The following is a 14,703-nucleotide window of genomic DNA, read 5'->3' on the forward strand; positions in this document are numbered from 1 at the left end:
AAGTAATGAGTGAAATAGACACAGACCTAGCATGACATTTCTCAGAGAACTCTAACAGGTGGGAAACCACTATGTCATATGATTTATGATGTCATCATATTTCATTTATTCTGAAGCTGAGTTATGGAAAGATAAACACTAACAAGTCAAGAGGTGTATGCAGAAATATTGAAGTTAATTATGAAAAACTGAGTTCCTAAAATAAACAAGAATGAAATGTTTTTCTTAGTCCAATAAAGAGATTGAATCAGGTTAAAGTAAATGATTTAAATGTTCTATTTTACTTAAAGGAATTTTTTTTATATTTACATTATAGCTTATTCTATTTGGAGGAAATGTGTTACCAAAGGAATTCACTGTTATGTGGGAATAATCAAGAATAAGAGATTGCTCTTACCCTCAGCTTACTTAAGCTTCAAACGTACCGTAAAAGGTTAGATTTTATTAGTTAGATATCTTACATTTTACTTTATTGCTTCAAATAAAACTCAGGAATTTGTCACTTTCTTGATTCAGTGACATGATATCTTTGCTTAGAACCCTAGGATGAGGAGGTGGCTGATTTGAGTTCCATGCTGTATTTGATCTTTCCTCACCAGCTGTGCATTCTTGATAAAGAGAAGAAAAGGAGGGGGAGTTAGAGGGAGTGGAAGAGTTGGTCCATTCATATTTCATAAGATTTCCCTGTGAGTTCTATAGTTGCTGTCAGAGCATACGCCCGCATGTGGTGGCCCTCACACCCCAAAGACCACAGACACAGAATCAGGGTCAAAATATTCAGCATGACAGTTTCTTTGAAGTATGCATTTTGGTGGCACTTAGACACATAATATTTGTTCACTTTGGAACTTGACAACCTTTCAAGCCATGAGTCAAATGACATATGAATTGTTGGATATTCAGCATTCATGAATGCTGTCTCTGAAAATCTCAATTAATATTTCTTACAGCTGACTGAATAGAGCTGTGAAGAAACCAGAGCCCAATGCAAAATTTGATAATATAGTGAAACACTGTAAGTAGCAGGTTGCTACTTTCCTACTCTAATTTAATCAGTAGTGGGAATAACCCAGACAAGAGGATTTAATCACAATTTATAATAAAAGAACTAGAAAAAAGGTTATAATTTGAATAATGTGATCTTTCTTTAGCATGGATACATTCCAGTGCAAGGCAGACCAAAAGCTAACTCTAGAAAACCTTTTTATCTCACTAAGGTTTATAACGATCAAAGTTTGGATAAAAAATAATTGATGGGCTGGGGATGCAGCTCAAGCGGTAGCGTGCTCGCCTGGCATGTGTACGGCCCGGGTTCGATCCTCCGCACCACATACAAACAAAGATGTTGTGTCCACCGAAAACTAAAAAATAAATATTTTAAAAAAAATAATTGATTCAGGAAAGAATTTAGTTAAAATGGGTATTGATTCAAATACATGAAATAGAATTTCATGTGAAATTGCCATGGAGTAATTAATTGAAACAATTTAGCCACTTCTCCTTATAACCAATTGCCCAGCATCATGAATACTTAAAGGCTATTGCATCATATTAGTGTAATAATCTGTCTTTTTAATAAATGTTAGTCACAACAAAACTTGATCATCTAGAACTTCATGATCAAGTGTACTCCTAGATATCTGTGTATTTTTAAGAACAAATTAAGCTTAAAATGTCATTGCCTAATAGTAAATGTGATTTTAAAAGCTTGAAAAATAGTGTAGAAAAATGTGCTTTTAAGTTTGTAACTGGCACAGATTGTGGTCCCTTAGGAAACGGATTTGACCTGGAGAGGTGAATGCAGATTCATTAGGGTAGGATGTCTCAGAGTCCATTTGAGGATGGGTGAAGAGAAGGAGCAGGAAAGGGCAGAGTTTTATAAGTCAGGCTCTGGTACCATCACAGCAAGGTCTTGGCCAGCTGCAAGGAAACCCTGAAGCTGGGGTGGCCCTGTATAATTATAACTAACTGGGTGAGGGAGCTGTGTCTTCATACTCCAGTGAGACTGGTCACTGGATATAGGCTGCCAGTGAAAGCCAGCAAACCTTGAGTGAGGGCTAGATCCAACCAAAGCATTTTTGGGAGAAAGGTGGATATCTTTTAACTGGCAACTATCCCAAAAATTAGAGGAGGAAACTCTTCATGCCTGGTGGGAAATCTGGGTGGTACAGAACATCATTCAGAGCATGGGCATCTTCAAATATTGATTAAAACCCTTCTACATATAAATGATTATTACCAGTGGAATTTGATGTTTCTATAATGAATTCCTCTTTCCAGGAACTTTATACCATAAGAGAATATATATATACACACACATATACATATATGTATATATATACATATATATATATATATTTCTACATATATTTATATTTCCATACATACACACACATACATGCACATATATAGAAAATATCTGCTATCATTTCAAGTTAGTAACTTTTAGAGACACATAAGAGATAAAAGTCAAGAGCAACAGACATCAGTTAATGGGAAGTATTGGAAACATTCCTTTCCATCAGTGTTATGTTTATAAAATGAATAAGATTTTAACACCAAAAGATCACTATCTGTTTGGAATGGATGGAAGAAATGGCATTTTAGGATAAGACCTTCTTTCTAACTAGTATAGTTTACTGACCTTTCCCCCAAATTCCATGTTTTTCTAGAATCCTGTGCTTACAGCAGACAACTAAAATGTTTGCTTTTGCTGGTAGGCCTGTTGAAGGGTTTCTATTCAAAGGAACTGAATTTTAAAAGCTAAACTATTTTTATTGGTCCTTTTAGAAAATTTATCCTAAATATTCCATACCTGTTGGCAGAATGGATTTTTTTTTTTCACCAAACTTTCTCACTGCTTTGCCCTTTCCACGTGTTATTTTAAAATAATGCAATAAACTTCACACTTGATCTAAGATTAGGAGCATTCTTCACATCTATATAGGTTAAGTCTATTTCTTATGAGCTCAATTGATACTAAAACAGGAAATATTTTGTCTACAATGAAGTAGAAAAAAATAAACTTCTGTGATCAGGAAGATGTTATTGTTATCATGAAGCACCAGTTCTGAGTTAAAGTATGACTACTGCTGGCATGCATATTAATATATGCAATTTTAATTGAATATTCACCATGTTTAAAGTAGTGAACAACTGCAAAGGATTTATTTTTAATTTTCACAGTAACATTATTAATTAGGAGTTGTATTTATTCTAATTTTTCAGAAAAATGAATTGCTTGATATCCCACAGTTATCCAGCACAGAGTCCAAATTGAATTCAAGCTATTAATCCCAAAGATATCACCCCCATAGAGTACCTAAAGGATGTGAGATTACACAATTTAGGAATTTATCCTGTTGAAGTCAGGCCTGTTAAACTCAAAAGCTCATACTTACCTACTAAGCTAGGAGATCTCACATCAATATTTATTAAATGAGATTTAAAATATAGATGTCATAACAAAAAAATGATAGTGGATTTCCAAATAGCTACAGAACATAAAAACAAACAAACAAAAATGCAACAGTGAATTCTGAATCTCACTCACTCATTATTACTCATCTTCATCCCCTGAGATCATTTTATCACATCTGATTTTTAAACAATCAACAACTTTTTCCCTATTCTCAGCTGATAACTGTGATTTTTATACATTTTATAAAGAAAGAATAGTTTATAAAGATGTTCTCTCAAAAGAGAACAGATTTTGGCAGGGCATGGTGGTACATGTCTGTAATCCCAGCCGCTCAGGAGGCAGAGGCAGGAGGATCGATAGTTCAAAGCCAGCCTCAGCAACTTAGTGAAGCTCTAAGCAACTCAGTGAGACCCTAATAAAATACAAAATAGGGCTAGGAATGTGGCTCAGTGGTCAAGTGCCCCTGAGTTCAATTCCTGGTACCCACCACCCAACCCCCCAAAAAAAGAGAGAACAGATTTTTATTTCCAGTGCCAGACTAGCCAGCCTACCTGCATCTGTATGTTTTTAATCTGTCCTCCTTCTTAGAAACTTTAGTAAGTGTCCATACATTTTTCCATTTCCTTTCATAGACAAATGTCTCAAAATGGTTTGTTAACACTTGTCAATTATATTTGATTGCCTGCCTGCCACACATCCTTTCTCTCTTTTTTTTAAAATTTTATTTATTTATTTATTTTATTGATTGTTCAAAACATTACAGAGCTCATGATATATCATCTTTCGTACATTTGACTCAATTGGGTTTTGAACTCCCATTTTTACCCCAAATATAGATTGCAGAATCACATCTGTTACACACTCACATTTTTACATAATGGCATATTAGTGACATCCTTTCTCTTTTTAAGCTCTTCTCTTGTTGAGAATTTGTCCACTACTCTCATAAAACCTTTGTTATAAAAGTCACCAGCAACAAGTATCCTCCTAACTCCTGTAGTTCACTCTTTATATCAATCATCTTACTCAGCTTCTCAACAGTATTTGGCATAGTTGACAAGGCCCTCCTAAAAATACAGCTTCTTGACCTTTAGGAAGCAATTCTGTTTTGCATCCTACTCTCTGGATGTTCCTTATTAGTGACATTTCCTGATGTTTCCTCCTCCAAACAACTCTGAATGTTAGTGGCACCTGACTTGAATCTACTGCCCTTTATTCTTTGCTATCATAAGCTTTTCATAGATGATCTCATCTATTCTCATGGCTGTAAACGTGATCTGTATGTTGACAACTTTCAAAGTTATATATTCTGAAATGAATACTTCCTGAGCTCCAAATGCTTATATATGTCTGAGTTTTTGTCAGCTTTCCCTTGACAAGACAAAAGAGAAAAGCAGCCCCTGACATCTGGGATTTTCCCTTTTTCTTAACATTCACAACCGGTCCATCAAGATGTGTCTTTCCAAAGGATATTTTGTCTTCTCTTTTCATCATCAAACAGCAAATAGTACTCTTTTCACCACATGATCATCTCTGGACTGTCTTATACAACATCCTCTTTACTGATCGGTCTAAAAACCTGTGCCTTCCACAGTGCATTTTCCATGAAAACCTGAATCATTTTAAGAAAATGCAAACACAACACTAACATTTCACTATTTAAATTTTTGCAATGACTTACACTTAGAATTAAATTAAATGCAAGATTCTTCCATGAGGCCAGTGCACCTGTAATCCCAGAGATTGGAGGCTGAGGCAGAACAGCCTCAGCCATTTAGTGAGGCTATAAGAACTTAGTGAGCTCCTGTCTCAAATATTAAAAAACAAACAAAGAAACAAAACAAAACAACAACAACAAAAAAAAACCAAGGAGCCAGGGGAGAGCATAACTCAGTGATAAAGCACCCCTAGGTTCCTTTCCCATGAAAGAAAGGAAGGAAGAGGGGGAGGAAGGGAGGAAGGAAGGAAGGAAGATTGATTCCATGAGTACATCTATCTCATAGAAACTTTAAGTCCCTTATTTCATCAAGACATGCTTTCTCGGTGTTCCTTGAGCACATTAAGCTCTTTGCTGATTGGAAGGCATTTTCTTAATGCTGACTGGAACATCTATCAATCATCACCCAGATCTTCACATAGCAGGCTTTCTCACTGCAGTTCTTATCCAAATGTCACCTCTGTGAAGAGACTTGCAACTTTGAAACTTTCAGTTTTCAAAGTACACTTCACCCAAATTACTTTGCATTACTGTATCATTTATCTATTTTATTTTTGTAAATAGTACTAAGAAAATACGTAACTATTCTCACTAATGACTTGTCTATATAATGCTAGCTTCACAAAAGCAGAGACTGTTTCTACTATATTCCCGATGATAGAATACCAGTGCTTACAGCAATGACTGTTGCAGAAATTGGTGATTTTTAAAGAATGTGACAATATAAATAGATCAAATTTCTCAAAATTGGCAGAAACAAAGTGTAGTATTCATTTATACATTAGACTGCTGGAGCTCACTCAGTAGTTAGAAAGCCAGTGTGATGCCCATATTTGAGATCCAGAACCCAGGGAAAAGGCCAGCACCAATGGCTTCTGACCATCATCAGCTCTGCATGCAGTCCATGGCCTAACAAAGAGCATTTGGTTACAAAACTTATCATTCTCTATGGCAAATAGAGCAGTTATTTTCAGAGGGAAGCATATTTCTGATCATGTAAACATAATTACACATGTGCACACACACACAGGTGGAAACAGCAGAAGTGATCCAAACAGCAAAATAATTTTTTTTGTTCAAAAGATATGCTAAATTAAATGAGATATATACACAGTAGTAAAAACATCTACATTTGCAACAGATAACTTAGGGAAAAAAAAGGAATACAACCTGAGAAAATTCTCTTTTCAAATCTCAAGTCTAAGAATTCAGCACATTTGAATGTCTATATAATTATTACCTTTTCCCAAAAGGACATTTGAAGTGTGAATATTAAAATGATATTTATAAATATACTAGTTTAAGAAAAGTATTCAAGTATGTCCAATCCATGTGAATAATTCCCAGCAATACTCATCAACCTTCATATAGCTTTTATATTGTGCCAGTCACTATAAGTACAATAATTCATTTAATTCCTACAAAAACCCAATGAGACTGCAACATCATCACTGTCAGTTTTACATAGCAAGAAATTAAGGCATAAAACACGAAAGCAATTTACTGACAGGTGTGTTTGACCTCAAGCATTCTGATCCTGCAGTTCATGTTTCTCACATTTATTTTATATTTTCTTTCCTATAGATAGCCCCTATTCTCTGAGATCATCTCTCTTCCCATGATCTTCCTGTTTCTTACAGTCATTTTTCTGAAAGATGAATTCTATGAGCTTTTGTCATGTTATAGGAGGATCTGAGTCTTCTCCCAGAACAAAATCAAACTGACTCCTGGACTGATGAATCTTCCCTGGATAATACAACACCTGCTTGGGCCTTTAGAATTCTCAAGATTATGGAAAGTTAGAACACTGCAGGTTACATTAGTCTATCATTACTACAGCAAATAGTTGAGGTATTCGTGCATTAAATGCATTAAAATAAAAATCTAAATAGTCTGTCCATAATGCATTAAGTGGTTTGTATTGTTAATTGTTCTTGATGGTTCACAGAAATGATTCTATTCTTATTATGAATGATGTTGAATAAGCACTGAAGATGTTTTCTCCATGTCATCATTTATTAAGATATTACTGGCTTCGATAAATATAAGGGACTAATGGAAATTGTTAAATGCTATTTAACAAAGTAAATTGCCCTCTTTTTTTAAACAACTATAGGGGTTAGGGGTACAGTTCAGTGGTGCACTGTTTGCTTAGTATGCCAAAGGACTGAGTTCATACCCAGCACAGCATCACCAAAAAAAAAAAAAAAAGAAAGAAAAAAAAGAAAAGAAAAGGAAGAAAGAAAAAGACAAAAGAAAAAAAAGAAAGGAAAAAAGACAAACTACAGTGTTGTTAATGACATTCTTATAGTCTTATGTTTACTTAATTGTATACTTTTGGTTTTCACACTTTTGTTCATTTCGGGTAATCTTTTATAACATAGTATTTTACTTACATGGGGGTTGCTTCCTTCCTTAAACTAAGTGACAATAACTCCTTGCATCCTTCTTCAGAGGTCCTGGTTTCCAGCCCATTAATCATTTTAGTTGTCATGTCTGAGTTGTACACATGTCTATCCCATCAATTTTGAAATGTGGAATTGAATTTCACACATTCTTACTCAAACTAAGACTTGTTTTCCAAGAATTGCAGTCACCCTGATGTGAGGACATTCAAGGTTGTTTTTTGTTGTCATGTTCGGGTTTTAGCTGAACAAAGAAACATTATATAAAAACAAAATGCATAGGATACATATTTCAGTAATATCATCTCACTGTGTGCATTAAATGATGTCAACCTAATGTGTTTTATACCTAGACAGCTTTTTAGTATTATACTTATTCCTTTAATTTATTTTTATTCCTTTTAAATAAATGTCATTTATCATGTAATATTCTTCCAATGCTTCAAAGTCAAAGGAAATCCTAGGTATCTTTCTAGACTTTTGCAGTTACATCTAAGATAGCATTCTACAAATCATTGAAAATACTCTGATAACAAAGTCAAATAAAATTAGACCAAGGACTTATCTCTAAAGGACAATATCTGATATATCCACAGATTTTCATATTCATTAGTTTCAGTTCTCCAATTCTTGGACCAGTTACCTGATCATTGTTTCAAAATAGGTTTATTACTAGTATTTTAAACAAACCAATATAGTATAGCAATCAATAAACTTCTGTAATAAACTGCAGATGTCTGAAAAATTGCTATATATTTGCATTCATTTGTCCCCTCTTCACTTAATTAAAAATATGTACCTCCTTCTCTGCTCATTACTAGACTGAAGATTAAAATCCAATATTAATGTATTGGTTCAAAAGAGAATTATCATAAATGAAACTCATTGTTACATTTGAAAATCAAGTTTATATTATCTCTTCTAGGCTTTTCCTCTTCAATATCTTCAGCAAAATATGAAGACACAAAATTTCAGATGCAGCCATATACATACTATCCCTTTATTAATGAAATCCTTTATAAATTCACTTCTATATATATGTTTGGTGGGCATTTCCGTACAAGTTTAACAAATAATAACCCTCCTATAAGACACTAATAGGTGAAGTCTATGCTATATCAAGCTATAGTCTGTCCAGTATGAGTATCAAACAAATAAATGAAAAAACTGAGTGAAACACAAATTCATTTCACGTATTACATTTCCTCACAGATATCCTAAAATGTATCTACATAATTTTTCTCCGCTCCAATGAGCATTGTAATCCTTACAAATATTACTATACACCTGATTGATAATTTGACTCGTCTTTTGGTTGGAATTCATTTATACATTTGCTAAGTATTCTACTTAGGAAATGTTACGTTTGCCACAGACCTCAAAAATGTGAACAAATTGGTGGTTCTTCTTAAATAAATATATAAGCAATTGCAGTTACTCTGTTCATCTTTTGACTTAAATAAATCTAAATGGTTAAGGAAGAATGTCACTCAATGGAAAAATAAGAAAAAGTGGAAGAATTAAATCTTGCTTCATGTGACTATAAAGTTATAAGGCTTGACTAATCTCTTCCTTTTTCATTTTTCTTTTTTTCTATTTAAGTTGTATAAATCCACTACAGTTATTTGGATGCAACTTACAATTGAGGTACACATTATTATACTATAAATCTGATTCCATTTTAAATACTCAACTCAAATGCTTTCAGAAAAACAACATTGTTTACTGTCAACATGTGTTTACCAATCATTGCAGCTTTGTGGGTGTGCTTACTTAATCACAGAACTGCCTGTCTGAGACAGAGAAATTTGCACCTTTGCAAAATTCACTCCAAGGTCAATGACCGCCCTTAGAACATTGGCTCATCTGGCCTTCATCCAAACTGTCTAATAGCTATTGAAGTCTCACTTTCCCCTTGTCTACAGAGGTTATTATGAAGGATATTTCAGATTAGACTTCTTACGGTTCAAAACATCAAGAAACAGTTAATCAAAGAGTTGTTCTTATTTTTCACCTAATAGCGTTAATATATTTAGTTACTAGAATGTTGAAATGGTTATTAATGTCAAAAGTCACTATCACAGAATATAAGTTTGTATTTGCAAGTGTAGACACTATTAATGATTATGTATCACAGCTAACATTGAAGGCAAAGAAAGGTCAGAATGAGTGTTATTAAAAGGTGGCTCTGAAATTAAGTCATAGCACATATATTTTATTTAACAACATTAAAAAGAAAACTCTTTGGGAAAAAAGAACAGTGATTTAAGTTTGTCTATTACCAAACACTATAATTTCTACATTTTATAACTGAAACATCCTATTTTTTGGACTAATCTCTGTAACTAATTTATATATCAAGAGATACTTGGATGAGATATAAAAATGCCTTTATTTGAAATTTGTGTTTTGATTATTGACATTTAATTGCACACTGTTTTTAAAGGATGACTGTTTTTAAATTTAATTAACTAATTTACTAATTTTCTTCTAGCTACATTACATATGTTAAAGTATTAAATAGATTAGCATTGCTTTTTATCTCTACGTCTATTGCTTTTCCCTTAGTAAAGATAGCATAATAATTGTTACCATCTAACTTATTTTAAAGCCTGGTAAGAAAGTCAACCATATTTTATTATTGCAATATATTTTCTACTATATTTGATTATTTATGTTTTTTTCTTAATTAAATATACATATAAATAAACGTACACATTATCTGTTACTTTGTTTTGTCAGTTCCTTATGCAATCCAATTTTTCTAGTGAAACAAATTAAAAATAATTTTCAAATAATTAATATTCTGTAAACATGACAAATATTAATACTATTAATTTTTTTTTAATTTTTTATTGGTTGTTCACAACATTACAAAGCTCTTGACATATCATATTTCATATATTAGATTGAAGTGGGTTATGAACCCCCAATTTTACCCCCAATGCAGATTGCAGAATCACGTCCGTTACACATCCACAATTTTACATAATGCCCTATTAGTAATTGTTGTATTCTGCTACCTTTCCTATCCCCTACTATCCCCCCTCCCCTCCCCTCCCAACTTCTCTCTCTACCCCATCTACTGTAGTTCATTTCTCTCCTTGTTTATTTTCCCATTCCCCTCACAACCTCTTATATGTAATTTTGTATAGCAATGAGGGTCTCCCTCCATTTCCATGCAATTTCCCTTTTCTCTCCCTTCCCCTCCCACCTCATGTCTCTGTTTAAAGTTATTCTTTTCTTCCTGCTCTTCCTCCCTACTCTGTTCATAGTTGCTCTCATTATATCAAAGAAGACATTTGGTATTTGTTTTTTAGGGATTGGCTAGCTTCACTAAGCATAATCTGCTCTAGTGCCATCCATTTCCCTGAAAATTCTATGATTTTGTCATTTTTTATTGCTGCATAGTACTCCATTGTGTATAGATGCCACATTTTTTTTTATCCATTCATCTATTGAAGGGCATCTGGGTTGGTTCCACAGTCTAGCTATTGTGAATTCTGCTGCTATGAACATCGATGTGGCAGTATCCCTGTAGCATGCTTTTTTAAGGTCTTCAGGGAATAGTCCGAGAAGGGCAATAGCTGGGTCAAATGGTGGTTCCATTCCCAGCTTTCCCAGGAATCTCCAAACTGCTTTCCAAATTGGCCGCACCGATTTGCAGTCCCACCAGCAATGTACAAGTGTACCCTTTTCTCCACATCCTCGCCAGCACTTGTTGTTGTTTGACTTCATAGTGGCTGCCAATCTTACTGGGGTGAGATGGTATCTTAGTGTGGTTTTGATTTGCATTTCTCTGACTGCTAGAGATGGAGAGCATTTTTTCATGTACTTGTTGATTGATTGTATATCCTCCTCTGAGAAGTGTCTGTTCAGGTCCTTGGCCCATTTGTTGATTGGGTTATTTGTTATCTTATTGTCTAATTTTTTGAGTTCTTTGTATACTCTGGATATTAGGGCTCTATCTGAGGTGTGAGGAGTAAAAATTTGTTCCCAGGATGTAGGCTCCCTATTTACCTCTCTTATTGTTTCTTTTGCTGAGAAAAAACTTTTAAGTTTAATTAAGTCCCATTTGTTGATTCTAGTTGTTAACTCTTGTGCTATGGGTGTCCTATTAAGGAATTTGGAGCCCGACCCCACAATCTGTAGATCGGAGCCAACTTTTTCTTCTATCAGACGCAGAGTTTCTGATTTGATATCAAGCTCCTTGATCCATTTTGAGTTAACTTTTGTGCATGGCGAGAGAAAGGGATTCAGTTTCATTTTGTTGCATATGGATTTCCAGTTTTCCCAACACCATTTGTTGAAGATGCTATCCTTCCTCCATTGCATGCTTATAGCCCCTTTATCAAATATAAGATAGTTGTAGCTTTGTGGATTAGTCTCTGTGTCCTCTATTTTATACCATTGGTCCACCCGTCTGTTTTGGTACCAGTACCATGCTGTTTTTGTCACTATTGCTCTGTAATATAGTTTGAAATCTGGTATTGCTATACCGCCTGATTCACACTTTCTGCTTAGAATTGCTTTTGCTATTCTGGGTCTTTTATTTTTCCATATGAATTTCATGATTGCTTTATCTATTTCTACAAGAAATGCCGTTGGGATTTTGATTGGCATTGCATTAAATCTATAGAGAACTTTTGGTAATATCGCCATTTTGATGATGTTAGTTCTGCCTATCCATGAACAGGGTATACTTTTCCATCTTCTAAGATCTTCTTCTACTTCTCTCTTTAGGGTTCTGTAGTTTTCATTGTATAAATCTTTCACCTCTTTTGTTAGGTTGATTCCCAAGTATTTTATTTTTTTTGAGGATATTGTGAATGGAGTGTTTCTCCTCATTTCCATTTCAGAAGTTTTGTCGCTGATATACAGAAATGCCTTTGATTTATGCGTGTTGATTTTATATCCTGCCCCTTTGCTGAATTCATTTATTAGTTCTAGTAGTTTCTTTGTAGACCCTTTTGGGTCTTCTAGGTATAGAATCATGTCATCTGCAAATAGTGATAATTTAAGTTCTTCTTTTCCAATTTTTATGCCTTTAATTTCTTTCGTCTGTCTAATTGCTCTGGCCAGTGTTTCGAGAACTATATTGAATAGAAGTGGAGATAAAGGGCATCCCTGTCTTGTTCCGGATTTTAGAGGGAATGCCTTCAACTTTTGTCCATTCAGAATAATGCTAGCCTGAGGCTTAGCATAGATAGCTTTTACAATGTTAAGGTAAGTTCCTGTTATCCCTAGTTTTTCTAATGTTTTGAACATAAAGTGATGCTGTACTTTGTCGAATGCTTTCTCTGCATCTATCGAGATGATCATATGGTTCTTATCTTTAAGTCTATTGATGTGGTGAATAACATTTATTGATTTCCGTATGTTGAACCATCCTTGCATCCCAGGGATGAATCCTACTTGATCATGGTGCACTATTTTTTTGATGTGTTTTTGTATTCGATTCGCCAGAATTTTATTGAGGATTTTTGCATCTAGGTTCATTAGAGATATTGGTCTGTAGTTTTCTTTCTTTGAGGTGTCTTTGTCTGGTTTCGGAATCAGGGTGATGTTGGCCTCATAGAATGAATTTGGAAGAGCTCCCTCTTTTTCTATTTCCTGAAATAACTTGAAAAGTATTGGTTTTAATTCTTCTTTGAAGGTTTTGTAAAACTCCGCTGTATACCCATCCGGTCCTGGACTTTTCTTGGTTGGTTGTCTTTTGATGGTTTCTTCAATTTCATCCATTGATATTGGTCTGTTCAGATTGTGTGTATCCTCCTGACTCAGTCTGGGCAAATCATATGACTTAAGAAATTTATCGATGTCTTCACTATCCTCTATTTTATTGGAATATAGGTTTTCAAAATAATTTCTAATTGTCTTCTGTATTTCTGTAGCCTCTGTTGTGATATTGCCTTTTTCATCCCGTATGTTAGTAATTTGAGTTCTCTCTCTTCTTCTCTTCGATAGCATGGCTAAAGGTCTGTCGATCTTATTTATTTTTTCGAGGAACCAACTTTTAGTTTTGTTAATTTTTTCAATAGTTTCTTTTGTTTCAATTTCATTGATTTCTGCTCTGATTTTAATTATTTCTTGCCTTCTGCTACATTTGCTGTTGTTTTGCTCTTCCTTTTCTAGGGCTTTGAGTTGGAGTGTGAGCTCATTTATTTGTTGGTTTCTTCTTTTTTTGAGGAATGACCACCAGGCGATGAATTTTCCTCTTAGAACTGCTTTCATTGTGTCCCATAGATTCCGATATGTTGTGTCTGTATTTTCGTTTATCTCTAAGAATTTTTTGATTTCCTCCTTTATGTCTTCTGTAACCCATTGATCATTCAGTAATATATTGTTCATTTTCCATGTGATGTAGGATTTTTCCTTCCTTCTTTTATCATTGATTTCCAGTTTCATTCCATTATGATCAGATAAAATGCATGGTATTATCTCCACCCCTTTATATTTACTGAGGGTTGCCCTATGGCATAATATATGGTCTATTTTTGAGAAGGATCCATGTGCTGCTGAGAAAAAAGTATAGCCATTTGATGATGGTTGATATATTCTATATAAGTCAGTTAAGTCTAGGTTATTGATTGTGTTATTGAGATCTTAATACTATTAATTTTTTTTTGATTTGGAAAAATCTGAAGCTCAGAGAGTTATAAAAGTCATTTATCTCTAATGGTTTACCAATAAATATGTGTGTGTTTTTTAAAGTACATGTTTGAATATCTGTTTAAATTATTGCTACTATTGCAAAATTAAGCATACTTTTTTTCTGCAGTATTCTCCATTTAAGTACTGATACTGCAAAATCAACTAACAATTGGAATGGGAAATAAGGCAATCTCTCAAACACTCTTTGTGATTGAGATGAAGTTGTAGAAAGAACATTGAACTTTTCCAAATATATACTACAGACTACGGGAAGCTGACATAAGAAATGTTCAGGTACTACTACCCATAGGATTGATAATTTCACTCTTGTCCTAATATTTAAGAGCAAGTGTATCATTCCCAGCACCACATTTGTTGAATTCTTTCTTTGTCCATGTGAATGTCTGGAGATATTCTTCCACTGGATGTCCTGATGATTTCAAATTGAACCAATGTTTTTTCTTATTCATGGGTATCAAAAATTTACATCTGTCACTGATCCCAAT

General features: G+C 34.0%; 1 protein-coding gene across 3 annotated transcripts in view; it reads right to left on the reverse strand.

Annotated features, from left to right (window-relative positions):
• The window catches only part of GRID2 (glutamate ionotropic receptor delta type subunit 2), a gene marked incomplete at both ends in the record, with an annotated part of 1,503,481 nt that overhangs the window by 1,077,471 nt on the left and 411,307 nt on the right, over positions 1–14,703 (reverse strand). The window lies entirely within an intron of this gene.

Source organism: Spermophilus citellus, assembly GCF_964194105.1.
Source record: "Spermophilus citellus genome assembly, chromosome: 8".
In the NCBI taxonomy this organism is placed as follows: Eukaryota; Metazoa; Chordata; class Mammalia; order Rodentia; family Sciuridae; genus Spermophilus; species Spermophilus citellus.